Here is a 17,472-nt window from a genome sequence, read left to right on the forward strand (position 1 = left end):
CCGGAGGAGGATTACCACCAGGTTCCGGCAACACGCACCAGGCCTACTGGTCGCGCTCAAGCAGGTCTGAGCTGCCCGCCTGCCCAGCGCCATCTGCGCTGCCTGCCTGCCCAGCCACCGTCTGAGCTGCCTGTCTGCCCAGCCATCTGAGCTGCCTGTCTGCCCAGCGCCATCTAGCTGCCTGCTGCCCCAGCGCCATCTGAGCTGCCTGCCTGCCCAGGCCATCTGAGCCGTCCGTCTGCCCAGCGCCATCTGAGCCGTCCGTCTGCCCAGCGCCATCTGAGCCGCCCGTCTATCCCGAGCCGTCAGAGCCGCCCGTCTGTCCAAGCCATTAGAGCCGCCCGTCATTCAGGAAGCCGCTAAGAGCCGTCCCGTCAGTCAGGAGCTGCCAGAAGCCGCCACCAGAGTCAGGAGCTGCCAAAGCCGCCCGCCAGTCAGGAGCTGATAGAGCCGCCGCCAGTCAGGAGCTGCCAGGACGCGCCGCCAGTCAGGAGCTGCCGGAGCCGCGCCGCCAGTCCAGGAGCTGCCGGAGCCGCCGCCCAGTCAGGAGGCTTGCCGGAGCCGCCCGCCAGTCATGAGCTGCCCTCTCACATGAGCTTGCCTCCAGTCATGAGCTGCCCTCCAGTCATGAGCTGCCCTCAACAGTCATGAGCTGCCCTCTGCAGTCATGAGCTGCCCCCAGTCATGAGCTCCCTCAGTCATTGAGCTGCCCTCCAGTCATGAGCTGCCGCTCCCAGTCATGAGCTTTGTCCCTCTAGTCATGAGCTGCTTTAGTATGGGAGCCGCCGTTCAGTCAGGAGCCGCTAGAGCGTCCGTCAGTCAGGAGCTGCAGAGCCGCCAGCCAGTCAGGAGATGCAGAGCCGCCCGCCAGTCAGGAGATGCCAGAGCCGCGCCAGTCAGGAGCTGATAGAGCGCCCGCCAGTCAGGAGCTGCCGGAGCCGCCGCAGTCAGGAGCTGCAGAGCGCCCCGCTAGTCTAGCTGGCCTCCAGTCATGGAGCTGCCTAGTCATGAGCTGCCATTCAGTCGGGAGCTGCCATTAGTCGCGGAGCTGCGCCCCTTCAAGTCCAGAGCTGCCTCTCTGTCCGGAGCTGCCCCTCTGTCCTGAGCTACCTCTCTGTCTTAAGCTACTCTCTGTCTTAGCTAACCCTCTCTGTCTTAAGCTACTCTCTGTCATAAGCTACTCTCTGTCATGAGCTGTCCGCTCAGTCGCGAGGAGTTTCTCAGTCTAGTGGGGACTTTGTGAAGGTTCCTAGGCCAAGGTCGGCGGCGAGGGTCGCCACTCAAAGGACGTAAGGATGGGAAAAGACAATGGGAGCGGGATCTCGTCCAGCGGCCGGAGCCGCCACCGGCGGACAGATGCCCACCCAGACCCTCTCCCTAGAGTTTTAGGTGGTGCGTTCGGAGTCCGCACCTCAGGAGGGGGGTACTGTCACGTTCTGCCATAGTTCTTGGTGTGGTTTACTTGTTTTAGTGTTGGTCAGGACGTGAGCTGGGTGGGCATTCTATGTTGTGTGTCTAGTTTGTCTGTTTCTATGTTTGGCCTAATATGGTTCTCAATCAGAGGCAGGTGTTTTGTGTTGTCTCTGATTGGGAATCATATTTAGGTGGCTTGTTTTTGTGTTGGGGTTTGTGGGTGGTTGTTTCCTGTCTTTGTGTTCGTTTCACAGAGAGGACTGTTTCGGTTTGCCACGTTTGTTATTTTTGTATTTTGTTAAGTGTTCACAGTTTCATTTATTAAACATGTTGAGCACTGGCTACGCTGCGTGTTGGTCCGATCCCTGCTACACCTTCTCTTCTCGTGAAGAGGAGGAAGGCTGCCGTTACAAACCAGCTCCCCCCCGATTGCTCAGCTTGGTATGGGCAGCCAGCTTAGGATATTTTGTTGGTTCCAAAATTATTTTATTTTAAAATGGAGGCCACTGTATTCTTGGGACGTTCAATGGTGCAGAAATGTTTGGTAACCCTTCCCAGATCTACAGTTTTTCCTATTTTGTTTGCCTTTTACAACCTGGAATTAAAATTTCTTTGGGGGGGGTTGTATCATTTGATTTACACAACATGCCTACCACTTTGAAGATGCAAAATATTTTGTGAACAAACAAGATAAAAAAACAGAACTTGAGCGTGCATAACTATTCACCCCCCCCCCCAAATCAATACTTTATAGAGCCACCTTTTGCAGAATTTACAGCTGCAAGTCTCTTGGGTATGTCTCTATAAGCTTGGCACATCTAGCCACTGGGATTTTGCACATTCTTCAAGGCAAAACTGCTCCTAGCTCCTTCAAGTTGGATGGGTTCCGCTGGTGTACAGCAATTCTAAGTCATACCACAGATTCTCAATTGGATTGAGGTCTGGGCTTTGACTAGGCCATTCCAAGACATTTAAATGTTTCCCCTTAAACCACTTGAGTGTTGCTTTAGCAGTATGCTTAGGGTCATTGGCCTGCTGGAGGTGAACCCTCGTACCTGTCTCAAATCTCTAGAAGACTGAAACAGGTTTCCCAAAGAATTTCCCTGTATTTAGCGCCATCCATCATTCCTTCAGTTCTGACCAGTTTCCCAACCCCTGCCGATGAAAAACATCCCACACCATGATGCTGCCACCACCATGCTTCACTGTGGGGATGGTGTTCTCTGGCTGATGAGAGGTGTTGGGTTTGCACCAGACATAGCATTTTCCTTGATGGCCAAAAAGCTCAATTTCAGTCTCATCTGACCAGAGTAGCTTCTTCCATATGTTTGGGGAGTCTACCACATGCCTTTTGGCAAAACACCAAACGTGTTTGCTTATTTTTTTCTTTAAGCAATGGTTTGTTCTGGCCACTCTTCCATAAAGCCAGCTCTGTGGAGTGTACGGCTTAAAGGTGGTCTATGGACAGATACTCCAATCTCGGCTGTGGAGCTTTGCAGCTCCTTCAGGGTTATCTTTGGTCTCTTTGTTGCTTCTCTGAATAATGCCATCCTTTTTTCTTTTCTTTTTTTTCTTTTTTTTTTTTCACCTTTATTTAACCAGGTAGGCTAGTTGAGAACAAGTTCTCATTTGCAACTGCGACCTGGCCAAGATAAAGCATAGCAGTGTGAACAGACAACACAGAGTTACACATGGAGTAAACAATAAACAAGTCAATAACATGGTAGAAAAAAAAAGAGAATCTATATACAATGTGTGCAAAAGGCATGAGGTAGGCAATAAATCGAATAATTACAATTTAGCAGATTAACACTGGAGTGATAATCATCAGATGTCATGTGCAAGAAGAGATACTGGTGTGCAAAAGAGCAGAAAAGTAAATAAATAAAAGCAGTATGGGGGTGAGGTAGGTAAATTGGTGGGTAGTTTACAGATGGACTATGTACAGCTGCAGCGATCGGTTAGCTGCTCGGATAGCAGATTTTTAAAGTTGTTGAGGGAGATAAAAGTCTCCAACTTCAGAGATTTTTGCAATTCGTTCAGTCGCAGGCAGCAGAGAACTGGAAGGAAAGGCGTCCAAATGAGGTTTTGGCTTTAGGGATGATCAGTGAGATACACCTGCTGGAGCGCGTGTTGCAGGTGGGTGTAGCCATCGTGACCAGTGAACTGAGATAAGGCGGCACTTTACCTAGCATAGCCTTGTAGATGACCTGGAGCCAGTGGGTCTGACGACGAACATGTAGCGAGGGCCAGCCGACTAGGGCATACAGGTCGCAGTGGTGGGTCGTATAAGGTGCTTTAGTAACAAACGAATGGCACTGTGATAAACTGCATCCAGTTTGCTGAGTAGAGTATTGGAAGCTATTTTGTAGATGACATCGCCGAAGTCGAGGATCGGTAGGATAGTCAGTTTTACTAGGGTAAGTTTGCGGCGTGAGTGAAGGAGGCTTTGTTGCGGAATAGAAAGCCGATTCTTGCTTTGATTTTGGATTGGAGATGTTTGATATGAGTCTGGAAGGAGAGTTTGCAGTCTAGCCAGACACTAGGTACTTATAGATGTCCACATATTCTAGGTCGGAACCGTCCAGGGTGGTGATGCTAGTCGGGCGTGCGGGTGCAGGCAGCGAACGGTTGAAAAGCATGCATTTGGTTTTACTAGCGTTTAAGAGCAGTTGGAGGCCACGGAAGGAGTGTTGTATGGCATTGAAGCTCGTTTGGAGGTTAGATAGTACAGTGTCCAAGGAAGGGCGGAAGTATATAGAATGGTGTCGTCTGCGTAGAGGTGGATCAGGGAATCGCCCGCAGCAAGAGCAACATCATTGATGTATACAGAGAAAAGAGTCGGCCGAGAATGACCCTGTGGTACCCCCATAGAGACTGCCAGAGGACCGGACAACATGCCCTCCGATTTGACACACTGAAACTCTGTCTGCAAAGTAGTTGGTGAACCAGGCAAGGCAGTCATTAGAAAAACCGAGGCTACTGAGTCTGCCGATAAGAATATGGTGATTGACAGAGTCGAAAGCCTTGGCCAGGTCGTGAAGACGGCTGCACAGTAATGTCTTTTATCGATGGCGGTTATGATATCGTTTAGTACCTTGAGCGTGGCTGAGGTGCACCCATGACCGGCTCGGAAACCGGATTGCACAGCGGAGAAGGTACGGTGGGATTCGAGATGGTCAGTGATCTGTTTGTTGACTTGGCTTTCGAAGACCTTAGATAGGCAGGGCAGGATGGATATAGGTCTGTAAACAGTTTGGGTCCAGGGTGTCTCCCCTTTGAAGAGGGGATGACCGCGGCAGCTTTCCAATCCTTGGGGATCTCAGATGATACGAAGGAGAGGTTGAACAGGCTGGTGATAGGGGGTGCGACAATGGCGGCGGACAGTTTCAGAAATAGGGGGTCCAGATTGTCAAGCCCAGCTGATTTGTATGGGTCCAGGTTTTCCAGCTCTTTCAGAACATCTGCTATCTGGATTTGGGTAAAGGAGAAGCTGGGGAGGCTTGGGCGAGTAGCAGCGGAGGGGGCGGGCTGTTGCCAAGGTTGGAGTCGCCAGGAGGAAGGCATGGCAGCCATTGAGAAATGCTTGTTGAAGTCTTCGATTATCACGGATTTATCGGTGGTGACCGTGTTACTAGCCTCAGTGCATTGGCAGCTGGGAGGAGGTGCTCTTGTTCTCCATGGACTTTACAGTATCCCAGAACTTTTTGGAGTTAGAGCTACAGGATGCAAATTTCTGCTTGAAAAAGCTGGCCTTTGCTTTCCTGACTGACTGCGTGTATTGGTTCCTGACTTCCCTGAACAGTTGCATATCGCGGGGCTCTTCGATGCTATTGCAGTTCGCCACAGGATGTTTTTGTGCTGGTCGAGGGCAGTCGAGTCTGGAGTGAACCAGGGGCTATATCTGTTCTTGGTTCTGCATTTTTTGAACGGAGCATGCTTGTCTAATATGGTGAGGAAGTAACATTTAAAAGAATGACCAGGCATCCTCAACTGACGGGATGAGGTCAATATCCTTCCAGGGAACCCGGGCCAGGTCGATTAGAAAGGCCTGCTCGCAGAAGTGTTTTAGGGAGCGTTTGACAGTGATGAGGGGTGGTCGTTTGACCGCGGACCCGTGGCGGATACAGGCAATGAGGCAGTGATCACTGAGATCTTGATTGAAGACAGCAGAGTGTATTTGGAGGGCAGGTTGGTCAGGATAATGTCTATTAGGGTGCCCATGTTTACGGATTTAGGGTTGTACCTGGTGGGTTCCTTGTGATTTGTGTGAGATTGAGGGCATCAAGCTTGGATTGTAGGACTGCCGGGGTGTTAAGCATATCCCAGTTTAGGTCACCTAACAGAACAAACTCTGAAGCTAGATGGGGAGCGATCAATTCACAGATGGTGTCCGGGGGTGTCCAGGGCACAGCTGGGAGCTGAGGGGGGTCGGTAGCAGGCGGCAACAGTGAGAGACTTATTTCTGGAGAGATTAATTTTTAAAATTAGAAGTTCGAACTGTTTGGGCATAGACCTGGAAAGTATGACAGAACTTTGCAGGCTATCTCTGCAGTAGATTGCAACTCCTCCCCCTTTGGCAGTTCTATCTTGACGGAAAGTGTTATAGTTGGATTTTGGTGGGTGGCCGTGGTGATATATTATTTCAATTTTTTAATAATGGATTTAAAATGGTGCTCTGTGGGATGTTCAAAGTTTCAGATTTTTTATAACCCAACCCCGATCTGTACTTCTCCACAACTTTGTCCCTGACCTGTTCGGAGAGCTCCTTGGTCTTCATGGTGCCGCTTGCAGATCATATACTGAGATCATGTGAAACTTAGATTGCACACAGGTGAACTTTAACTAATTATGTGACTTCTGAAGGTAAATGGTTGCTTCCAGATCTTATTTAGGGGCTTCATAGCAAAGGGGGTGAATACATATGCACGCACCACTTCTCCGTTTGTTTTGGGGGGGGGGAGTTGAAACAATTATTTTTTTCACTTCACTAATTTGGACTATTTTGTGTTTGTCCATTACATGAAATCCAAATAAAAATCCATTTAAATTACAGGTTGTAATGCAACAAAACAGGAAAAACGCCAAGGGGGATGAATACTTTTGCAAGGCACTGTATGCCTTGACACAATCCTGTCTCGGAGCTTTACGGACAATTCCTACGACCTTATGGCTTGGTTTTTGCTCTGACATGCACTGTGAACTGTGGGACCTTATATAGACAGGTGTGTGCCTTTCCAAACCATGTCTAATCAATTGAATTTACCACAGGTGGACTCCAAGTTGTAGAAACATCAAGGATGATCAATGGAAACAGGATGCACCTGAGCTCAATTTCGAGTCTCATAGTAAAGGGTCTGAATACATWAAAAAAAGTATTTTATTAGCAATACGGCTGCAACGTAACGAAATGTTGCGAAGGGTTCTGAATACTTTCCAAATGCACTGTACCTCAGTGTTGTGCACTGTGAGTGAAGTGGTGAAAGAGTCTGAAACGCACAAACATTGAATTTATCCTAAAAGTCTACTAAAAAGTGTAACTTTGTCCTCGTTTCTTGGCTATTTATATAGTTTTGTTCACACGCCAGGTTGTTTTTCAATGTCAATTTAAGCTTGCTAAACTGCTAGTGTATAGACATGTTGGAGTTTGTCATTTCACAGACAGACATTCATGCCTCACTGTTACCTTAAGGCCCGCTGAATATGTACCGCCTTCAGAAAGTATTCATGCCCTTTATTCCACATTGTTGTTACAGCCTGAATCAAAATGGATTCTCACCCATCTACACACAATACCCCATCATGAAAAAGTGAAAACATGTTTAGAAATTGTTGCAAATTTATTGAAAATGAAACAGGGGTGTGAACTTATGTAAATGTCTGAGTCAATACTGTGTAGAAGTACCTTTGGCCGCGATTAAAGCTTTGAGTTGTCTTAGGTATGTCTGTATCTGCTTCTGTATCTGATTTTTTTTCTTCCCCCCATTCTTCCTTGTAGATTTTCTCAAGCTCTTAAGCCATTCCAGCATTGCTTTGGCTGTGTGCTTGGGGTCATTGTCCTGTAACGTAAATGTTTGCCCCAGTCTGTCATTTGCACTCTGAAGCATGAAGGATCTGCCTGTATTTAGCTCCATCCCTTGTTCCCCCTATCCTTACCAGTCTCCCAGTCCCTGCCGGTGAAAAGCATCCCCATAGCATGATGCTGCCACTAACATGCTTCACGGTAGGGATGGTGTGAGGCCGGTCATGAGCTGTGCCTAGTTTTCTCCAGACATATAACGTAAACTCACCCCATTCCGTACAAATGTGCGCAACCGCGACATTCAAACGAGGCTGCAAAGAAAACTAATGGGACTGTAGCGACTGTGTTGACTTCAAAATCTGGGGTGTGAACTATGTTTCTATTCAAGCGTTGATCGACATGGTAATGGATCTATAGTATTGGAGAAAAGTTGAAAAAAACTGACCCTCCGTTACATCGTGACGTGTCATGCCGTAACGTACAGCACGCATAAAACAACTATTTCTGTCTTACAATCTCTCTCCACCAGGTGTAGGACTTCTCTCATTGTTTAAAAACAAGAAATGGACAGTGACGGTGGTAAGRGGGATACCTAGTAATTTTTTGCGTCGTCACTACAAGCGATCATGACTCTCAAAAGACAATATTTACTTCTGAAGATCACTTTAGCACCGCCCTAAAAACCCGATTCAAATTCGACACAAACCTTCAAATAGGTATGTAATGACACATTATATAAACTCTTTATAGTGTTTTATTTACATTTTAGAGGCGATAAGGTGAAAAGTTGGACAGATCGAGTGAAAAAAAAGCCGTTTTCCCACACGACATCTCTCCTTCTCACTATCACGCATTAGTTTCGCTTCCCCACCTGCCATTTTTAAAAAGACCAGACGGAGCTCATTGCCTTCTTGAATCATGCAGAAATGAGCAGCGTGGAGGTCATGTCATTGATTTTGTTGGAAAGGGGAGAAATTGTTCTTTACAATGGTATTGACATTACAGTTGATCTGGAAGTATTACGTTTTTGGGGCGCTAAAATAAGGTCAATTGTACGGACCAAGGCGATGTACAAAAGTGAGTGAGTTTACGTTATTGGTTTTGCTTTCAGGCCAATTAGTTACAGAAAAAGTACCCAATTGTCATACTTGAGTAAAAGTACAGATACCTTAATAGAAAATGACTCAAGTGAAAGTCACCCAGTAAAATACTATGAGTAAAAGTCTAAAAGTATTTGGTTTAAATATACTTAAGTATCAAAAGTACATTTAATTGCTAAAATATATTTAAGTATCAAAAGTAGAAATAATTTCAAATTCTTTATATTAAGCAAACCAGACGACACCATTTWAAAAATGTTATTACCATTTTACGGATAGCCAGGGGCACACTCAGACATTATTTACAAACGAAGCATTTGTGTTTAGTGAGTCCGCCAGATCAGAGGCAATAAGGATGACTGTGGATGTTCTTTGATACTGTAAGTGTGTGAATTTGACCATGTTCCTGTCCTGGTAAGTATTCAAAATGTAACGAGTACTTTTGGGTGTCAGGGAAAATGTATGGAGTAAAACAGCATTATTTTCTTTTGGAATGTAGTGAAGTAAAAGTTTTAAAAAATGTAGTAAAGCACAGATACCCCCCAAAAAACTACTTAAGTAGTACTTTAACATATTTCTACTTAAGTACTTTACACCACTGCATTTTTGTCTCATCAGACCACAATCTTGCCTTTTTACAAACTCCAGGTATGTGGTCATGTGCCTTTTTTCTCAGGAGAGGCTTCCGTCTGGCCACTCTCCCATAAAGGTCAGATTGATGAAGTGCTGTAGAGACTGTTGTTCTTATGGCAGGTTCTCCCATCTCAGCCAAGATAGTCTGTAAGTCTGTAGTTCTGTCAGTCATCATTKGGTTCTTGGTCACCTCCCTGACCAAGGTCCTTCTTGCCTGGTTGCTCAGTTTGGTCAGATGGTTAGCTCTAGGCAGTTCCATATTTTTTTCCCATTTCCCATTGATGGAGACCACTGTGCTCTTGGGAATGTAACACTCTAGAAATGTTTTATACCCTTCCCCGAATATGCCTCATCACAATTCTATCTCGGAGTTCTATGGAAAGTTTCTTTGAACTTCCATGATATGGTTTCTGCTCTGACAACTGTGGGACCTTGTATAGACAGGTGTGTTTCTAAATCATGTCCAAGCATTTGAATTGTCCACAGGTGTACTCCAATCAAGTTGTAGTGACGATGAGCAAAGGAAATTGGATGTATAGAGATCTCTAGTGCCCAAACACCTGTATAACATGGGCAGCGCTATTGAAGACAGATACGTTGGGATCTCTATGGCTCAGAGGTACCTGCAATTTGCAATTAAATGAACCAATTAAATTAGAGCCTTTTCTACAGCTGCCCCAAAAAGCTGTCTCTGCTGGCTTTGCTCCTCAAAGGCTCTCCAAGCAGCTTGGTTTGATCTGGGTCATCTTTGACCTCATGCAGGGGAATCAGACGGGGCACCGGTCTGAGGTAGGGTTTGATGTTGGCTCAGAAGTGGTCAGCCAGCCAGGATTGCTATGGCACCAGCACTGTCGACTAACAAGACCACTGTCAGCATAGAAAACTTGGGGCAGAGACCTGTCGCGCCACCCCATGAGGAGCAAGTTGGGAGTTATTGGGTCTGATCAGGCASGAGGATGGTGATGGGGAGTGGTACTGCCGCCCCATGGGTGGTGGTTCTAGAGGAGGGTGACGTGCCTGAATGGCAATTGGAGGTATGGTTTGCCATCTGTTGGAACACTAGAATGACAATATGGAGTGGTCTTGCACACCACAGGAAGATGCCTTGGAGGGTCCTCTTCACCAGGAGCCAGGTTGAACTCAGATGAGAGAGTGAGATGCCCGTTTGGGGACGGATGTGGCCTTGGGAGTACTGGCTACGGAGATAAGCTACAGCCCCACACGCTCGCTCTGAAGAGTCACAGTGTGCAGTTTACGTTCTACCATCTGGTTGTCTGCCCTTCGGGGCACATAGCATCCAAGCATGGTTATGATGGAGAGGTCTGAGAGCTCACTCTCCCAGGTCTTCAATCAGGCTGTACTGGGCCATCTCAGCCCATTTCTGCGCCCGAGGTCCTGTACAAGAACCTTTGCGCAGGTTGTGAAAGGAAGGATGTAGCCTAAGGGATCATATTGGCTGGCCAGAGTTGGTTCTTGTGGATCGATCGTGGTTTGGGAGAGCCATAGCTCACTGCTTTCTGACCTCTTCTGGAGAAGGGTTTTCCACAACCGAGGGTATGTTATTGGCCCCTTGCCTGATCTCAAACGCCCCGGCTAATAGGAAGCAGCACAGCCCATCCACCAACAACTTTGCTTCAGTCTCCATGGGTAGACTTGACAGTTGTCAATATAGAAGGCGTGCTCGACCGACTCCTGAACATCAGTGTTGCCATCATGGTGGTCCTGAGCATGTCTCTGGAGGCCAGATGGCTCAGCAGGGACTACATGTCGCCTCGAAGGGTAGGTCCTGTCATTGCTAGGTGCTGGGCTCTGCTTCCCTGTCCAAATGAACCTGAGGAGTGACTTGTCGGAGGGGAGAAGGAGTGCCTGGTGAAACATGCCTTTGATATTGCTGCTTAATCACTGTGTTGCCTAAACCGGAGGAGCATGCCAAACAGGGAAGGGCCAAGGTTTTGTCCTGGTAGTAGGCATTCATTCAAGATCTGACCGTTGTGCTGATAGGAGCAGTTGAACACTAGTCTGCATTTGCCAGTGTGTTGCTCAGCGAGGTGGTGTGGCAGATACCAGGATTGCAGAGATCCTTTCTCAGCGAGTTGTGACATAGCCTGAGGTTACCAGCTCCTGGATCTCCTGATGTTGGACTTTGGCCAGCCTTGGGTTCTTTAGCAACTGACACTAAGTGCCACGAAGGGAAGGAATCACTGCTTGTTTTGTAGCATGAAACTGTGGGCTCTTGGGGGCCCGGAGTAGAGGAGTTGCATCTCTCTGGACACTATCCACCAAGATTATTGTGGGAATTTTCCTCCCGGATATTCAAGGCACACTGACCTTGTTAGAAACGTGTGACTTCCTTTTTGTCTCAATGGAGGAATGTCTCCACTTGCCATAGCTTCTCTACATTCTTCAGGAGTTCAGTGGCTGGAGAAGCAATGGCAGTGAACAGGCATTGCTGGACGTCTTTGTGGCATCAGGCTTACCAGATCCTGCACAGCCCAACCAAGCAAGGTGTGGACAGCGACAGGGTTTCCCCAGAGGGCCAGTACAGACTGGCTTGATGGGGACCAGCCTGGTGTCGTACATGTATGACTTCACCAGTTTCTGTGCACTTAGCAGTTTCAGACAATCCAGGAGCACTTGAAACTTGTACTGCTCTGAGAGGTGACCATGGCTACCTAGTAGGCTGTCTAGGGCCATCTTCAAGAGGATGAAATCACTCTCTTTCCCATTGTCGAAGGCAGGCAGCTTAGGTCTGGGTATACCATAAGCAGAGGCGACAAGGAGTTCTAGGTTGGGTGCATTTTCTGGCTGTGGTAGCGATGGTGAGAGAAAGGGGTCAGGGTGCTCCACCCCTGTCAGTTGCTAAGCTGAAGGCTGGGAGGATAGATGTGCTGATGGATCAGAGCCAGGGCCAGACTGGGCCACCTGACAACCTTCTGGTGAGCGTGGTCCAGAAGTTTGAGGTGTATTTGGAACCCAGCTAAGCAGGGAAGGCTGGGCTAGGTAACCAATTTGGATCCCACCTGGTTATCATTGGAGTCTGAGGTGAGTCCAGAACCCTGCTTGAAAGCACCGGCTGAAGTGGGGTTTGGACTCCATGGCTAGTTGACTAACGCTGAGGTTGGTTCAGAAATTTACTGGGAGTGATTGCAGTGGTGGGGTTTGACTTTGAACCCCACGGGTCTGTGCACGGGGTAGAGGTTTCAGCCCTGGTGTAGGAAGAGGCCGATAAGGTGACGGTGAAGGAGATTGCGGTGATTGTGACTGATCCYGTGATCAATCCAGATCTTAAACCTCCCACTTCTGACTCATCTTGTACTGGCATCTCCTCCTGATCCGGACATGGATCTTGAACCTATGACTCCTCACTGGCAGAGGAGAATGACAACATGACAGGTTGTGGTGCTCTGACTGCTCCTGTAAGCCCCTCCCGCTGTTGAAGAGGGCAATGAACTCTATGGTGGGGGTCWGGCTCAACCCTTTGTTGTTTTTGCTCTAGGTCAGGTTCAATGCTTTTCTGTTGGTTCCTTTCTAAGGCTGTGATTATCTGAGCCATCTCCAGATCTCTTTCAGCTTGCCGTAGATGCTGCCTTCTTTTTAGCCGCTTGGCTAAGGTTTCACATGCTTCAAAGGCTTGTCGTGTTTGGGTGTCCAAGCGCCTACACTACGTCAGCTTGAGTTTCCTCTATGATTTGCAGTTTGAGCTCTAGTTTAAGAAGCTTCATATGCTTCCTGAGGCCAGCAGTTTGAGTCACTGGGTCTGATGGGACTCCACTCCCACGGCTCTGAGATGACCGGTATGAAGAGTGGCCCCCTGAATGGAATGATTTAGTGAATCTGAGCGATTTAACAGAACGTCGCTTTGATCCCTCAGTGTAACTCCTCCGTGAGGTGTCTTCCAGAGACTGGTGAAATGGCAGGCCTTCTTGTGTTGCGGCCTCCATAGGTTCTGAGGGAGAGGGCTTGGATGGAGAGTGTTGAGCCAGGTAGACTGCCACATATAGCTGCTGTGGTTGTGTGGATAATCTCTTCTGAGATTGGGTTATGTGGGGGAAACCCTCATTGTCTGAAATGGGCTGGGGGCGGTCTCCCATCTGGCTCTTTCCACCCAAAACAGGCTCCTCTTTTGGCCTAGCTCCTGCTGGATGTGCACTTGCTGCACTTGGCTGAGAGACAGTGGAGGTTCCATTAGCTTGCATCTCATAAGAGCCGGGCCCAACTATGGCAGAGTCAGGCTTAGGTTCACCAGTGAGGGTGGAGGAAATGAGGTCCCCATCCATGGGAACGCCTGTATCCCACTCCATATCCAGCCCGAAGAACCACTTCTTATGGCAGGTTGCCTATTTTGAATGCACTGGGTGAGGTAGGAGCTGATACAGGTGTCCCGGTTAGAGGATAGGGAGAGCGACTTGAGGTTGCATTTTAGAGAGAATCTGTGCTCCTGTTAATTACATCCAATCAAATATAATCCACCTTAAAATGTCCATTGACTTGTGTATGCATGTGTGYTAAATATAATGAACAGAAAGCAAAACATTTTCACTAGCATGTGTCAAAGAATTAACATGATCATAAACATTTATTCCTCGTCATACACATTATCATATAACCTCAGAGCCCTATTCTCTCCTAAACATTTACAAAATATATTAAGCATAAATGTATAAATCAGAATTTCAATACATATGCAAACATTCCTATACATATCCACACATGGCAACAACACCATTCTACCACTGCACATCTTAAAATGCGCATCTATACACACGAAAAATAGTCAAATGTAAATGCAATCATGTGGCCATGAGRTAAAAGTTTCCCTAGTGCAGGTTTAAATGAACACAACCTATGTATTAGCACAGTTTGCCAGCCCTCGACTTCGTCTCGGGCCTAACAACACCCGTGCCAAAATATCCTCCAAACACTTCACTTAATTATGACCTTCTGGCTTTGATGACWGGTGGAGTTGTTTGTTTTTAAGGAATTTTGTTTTTAGTAGACATCCCTGGGTGATGTATTAAAGTAAGGGTCGCAAACATACAGCACATGGGCCACATGCGGCCCACAAGCACATTTTAACGTGGCCTGTTTTGGTCTTAGTAAAAACAAAAAATCATGAAACCAGTCTCTTCCTCCTTGGTATTTCCCTCCCTACTCCTTTCTCCCCTCCAGAGTGTCTGAGCACTGCAGGTGAGACTGGACTGTTAGCTCATAAAGAGCAAGGAATCAGAGAGAGGAAAGGGGGACTAAGATATTACCTGAAGGAGTCAGAGAGAGGAGAGAGTGACAGAGATATTACCTGAAGGATAATAAAGACAAGAGCAATGTCATTGCTGTCGATGCTCCATCAGTGTCCCATTTACTGACCCCTGGAAAACCCCTCTAGAAATATAAGACATTGAATCAATACTACTACTCAAATCAAGTTTATTTATATAGCCCTTCTTACATCAGCTGATATCTCAAAGTGCTATACAGAAACCCACCCTAAAACCCCAAACAGGGGTTAATACCACTCCCTGCAGGTAAGGACTATACTACTCATTTGGTTTGGTTTCCGGACTGAACGATAAAATGTTTCTATCCTCCATCTGTTTGTTGTTGTGAAATGGCACTGGCAAGAAGTTATAAAATAAGCTTTTTCCTAATATGGTAATGCACGTTAACTTATATTCGACTAAAGCTGCTATCAAGCTAAAACATACTGTAAATTGATAGCTGACAGTCACTGGTAAAACTGATGGCAATAATCTTCCTCATTTTATAAGGATGTGTTCTAGTTTTTCATGTTGCTCTATCGATAGAAGGGAGGGAGAGTCAGAAAGTAGACTGTAAAGTTAAAGTTATTTTTTGAGAACCAAATTTCAATTTTTTTGTGTAAATGAGATATTATAGAAGGGTCCAGACTCCTTTTTTGTGATTTCACATGTTTTTGAGAAACATCAAATCACTTTCTCATTCTTGTTGTGTAGTAGGGGCCCAAAAAAACATGAACAAAGGCTCCAAAAACACCCAAATACGTCATTTTAGAAATGGAAAAGCTCTCAGTATAGTGATGCAAGTCTTTAAATGTTGTACACATTAAAGTGTTTCCTTCCGAACTTTATCCGCAACGTTCTATTCCATTTTTTGTTGCGACTCGAGTAATACCTCTGTCTATTCTACAGGTAATTGCCAAAATAAAGGAAACACTTCAGTAAATGAGGGATACAAAGTATATTGAAAGCATGGAGTGCTTCCACACAGGAAGTTCCAGACATTTGTAGAATCTATGCTAGGGCTGTGCACGACAATTTAAAAAAAAATCTTGGTCGACCGAAAGTCGTCTGTTCTTTACACCAATCTTTTCAAAATGTGTTTTTTCCATATACAGTGCATTTGGAAAGTTTAGCAAATTTATTACAAAATAAAAAACTTAAAAACACATTTACATAAATATTCAGACCCTTTACTAAGTACTTTGTTGAAGCACCATTGGCAGTGATTACAGCCTCGAGTCTTCTTGGGTATGACGCTACAAACTTGTCACACCTGTATTCAGGGAGTTTCTTTGCAGATCCTCTCAAGCTCTCCGGTTGGATGGGGAGCGTCACTGCACAGCTATTTTCAAGTCTCTCCAAAGATGTTCGGTCGGGTTCAAGTCCGGGCCACTCGAGGACATTCAGAGACTTGTCCCGAAGAGACTCTGCGTTGTCTTTGCTGTGTGCTTAGAGTCGTTGTCCTGTTGGAAGGTGAACCTTCGCCCCAGTCTGAGGTCCTGAGTGCTCTGGAGCAGGTTTTCATCAAAGATCTCTCTGTACTTTCATCGTTCATCTTTCCCTCGATCCCGACTAGTCTCCCAGTCCCTGCTACTGAAAAACATCCCCACAACATGATGCTGCCACCACCATGCTTCACGGTCGGGATGGTGCCAGGTTTCCTCCAGATGTGACGCTTGGCATTCAGGCCAAAGAGTTCAATCTTGGTTTCATCTGACCAGARAATCTTGTTTCTCATGGTTTGAGAGTCCTTTAGGTGCCTTTTGGCAAACTCCAAGCAGGATGTCATGTGCCTTTTACTGAGGACTGGCCTCCGTCTGGCCACTCTACCATAAAGGCCTTATTGGTGGAGTGCTGCAGAGATGGTTGTCCTTCTGGAAGGTTCTCCCATCTCCACAAAGGAAGTTCCTTCTCCCCCTATTGCTCAGTTTGGCCGGGCGTCCAGTTCTAGGAATAGTCTTGGTGGTTCCAAACGTCTTACATTTAAGAATAATGGATGCCAMTGTGTTCTTGGACCTTCAATGCAATCCTGTCTCAGACAAATCCTTTGACCTCATAGCTTTGTTTTTGCTCTGACATGCACTGTCAACTGTGGGACCTTTACAGTTGAAGTCAGAAGTTTACATACACCTTAGCCAAATATATTTAAACTCAGGTTTTCACAATTCCTGACCTTTAATCCTAGTAAAAATCCCTGTCTTAGGTTAGTTAGGATCACCACTTTATTTTAAGAATGTGAAATGTCAGAATAATAGTAGAGAGAATTATTTATTTCAGCTTTTATTTCTTTCATCACATTCCCAGTGGGTCAGAAGTTTACATACACTCAATTAGTATTTGGTAGCATTAGCATTGCTTTAAATTTGTTTAACTTGGGTCAAACGTTTGAGTAGCCTTCCACAAGCTTCCCAATAAGTTGGGTGAATTTTGGCCATTCCTCTGACAGAGCTGGTGTAACTGAGTCAGTTTGTAGGTCTCCTTGCACGCACACCCTTTTTTCAGTTCTGCCCACACATTTTCTATAGGAGTGAGGTCAGGGCTTTGTGATGGCACTCCAATAGCTTGACTTTGTTGTTCTTAAGTCATTTTGCTACAACTTTGGAAGTATGCTTGGGGTCATTGCCCATTTGGAAGACCCTTGCTGACGCAAGCTTTAACTTCCTGACTGATGTTTTGAGATGTTGCTTTCAATATATTCACATAATTTTCCTCCTCATGATCCATCTATTTGTTAAGTGCACAGTCCCTCCTGCAGCAAAGCACCCCCACAACATGATGCTGCCACCCACCGGTCGTTCATGGTTGGGATGGTGTTCTTCGGCTTGCAAGCCTCCCCTCTTTCTCAAACATAACGATGGTCATTATGGCCAAACAGTTCTATTTTGTTTCATCCAGAAAGTATGATCTTTGTCCCTGTGCAGTTGCAACCGTAGTCTGGCTTTTTTTATGGCGGTTTTGGAGCAGTGCTTCTCCCTTGCTGAGCGGCCTTTCAGGTTATGTTGATATAGGACCATTTTACTGTGAATATAGATACTTTTGTACTGTTTCC

At 46.3% G+C, this 17,472-nt stretch overlaps 1 pseudogene; it reads left to right on the forward strand.

Annotated features, from left to right (window-relative positions):
- Window positions 1–1,295: 1,295 nt before the first annotated feature.
- Window positions 1,296–17,472, forward strand: part of LOC111970701 (RING finger protein 223-like) — a 22,457-nt pseudogene continuing 6,280 nt past the window's right edge.

Source organism: Salvelinus sp. IW2-2015, linkage group LG11 (genome assembly GCF_002910315.2).
Source record: "Salvelinus sp. IW2-2015 linkage group LG11, ASM291031v2, whole genome shotgun sequence".
In the NCBI taxonomy this organism is placed as follows: domain Eukaryota; kingdom Metazoa; phylum Chordata; class Actinopteri; order Salmoniformes; family Salmonidae; genus Salvelinus; species Salvelinus sp. IW2-2015.